The sequence below is a fragment of the Mastomys coucha genome, unplaced genomic scaffold (assembly GCF_008632895.1).
Source record: "Mastomys coucha isolate ucsf_1 unplaced genomic scaffold, UCSF_Mcou_1 pScaffold15, whole genome shotgun sequence".
NCBI lineage: Eukaryota > Metazoa > Chordata > Mammalia > Rodentia > Muridae > Mastomys > Mastomys coucha.
The window spans coordinates 123,776,553-123,777,441 of record NW_022196897.1 but is presented as its reverse complement, the minus strand read 5'-3'; the positions used below and the strand labels follow the sequence as shown (position 1 = coordinate 123,777,441).

General features: G+C 41.1%; 1 long non-coding RNA gene across 1 annotated transcript in view; it reads right to left on the bottom strand.

Annotated features, from left to right (window-relative positions):
* Window positions 1–550: 550 nt before the first annotated feature.
* The window catches only part of LOC116091017, a 13,417-nt gene continuing 13,078 nt past the window's right edge, over window positions 551–889 (bottom strand). The window contains exon 3 of the long non-coding RNA XR_004118892.1: window positions 551–795. This is a non-coding gene — a long non-coding RNA (uncharacterized LOC116091017). The remainder of the gene's footprint in view (window positions 796–889) is intronic.

The following is an 889-nucleotide window of genomic DNA, read 5'->3' as shown; positions in this document are numbered from 1 at the left end:
GAGAGAAGAAAAGAAAGTAAGTAAGTGATGTCAACCTCCAATGCTAATGCACTGGATTTGAGAGTTTTCTCTGAGACTCCATCAGGACAAATGGCTTGTTCTAAGAACTGAGTTGATGCACAGGCAGAGGTGAGTTAAGATAATCAGAACTAGAGGAAAGGCTAACAAGGAAATTGAATGGGGTAGGAAAGCTGGATTATCAGCCCACACTTGCTATAGCCTCCTAAATAATTCTGTCTAGACCTATAATCTTAGGAATTTAATAACAACAAGGAGAATTTACTTAAAAGACAATCTTACTACTACCACCACTACCACCCCCAAAACACACACACACACACACACACACACACACTAAGGGCAGCAGGGAGGTTGGGTAAGGCCTAGCAGGCTGTAAAGACACAAGTAAAACCAAACAAGAAGTTTCCATTGGTAAAGAAGGAAGAAACTATTCTCTTCTCTGGACCTTTGTGGTTCACCCAGACTCATATGCTCTATTCTCTTTTTTCTTTTTTTATCAGCATTGGAATCCGACCAGAGCTCTAGAGAGGAATATATTCAATGTCAGGATTTGTCTTTATTTCAGAGAGGGAAAAAATAGCAATCACAGAGAAACTGATGGCATGGCTCTTTCTGTCAGCAAACAAGGGGAAGTCTTCTGAGGAAAACATCTTTCTTTCTTGGGTGATCATTTATCTTCAATCCAGCAAGACCAGGCAAATCCACAAGGGTCTTTTCACTCCAATCTTGCTCCAGGGTCAATAGAAGAGGCTGTACTGTTTATCTGTACTTCATCTGTACAAGAAATCTCAACACTGGTCAAGAATGAAAGCAGCTCTCTCTCTCTCTCTTTCTCTCTCTCTCTCTCTCTCTCTCTCTCTCTCTCTCT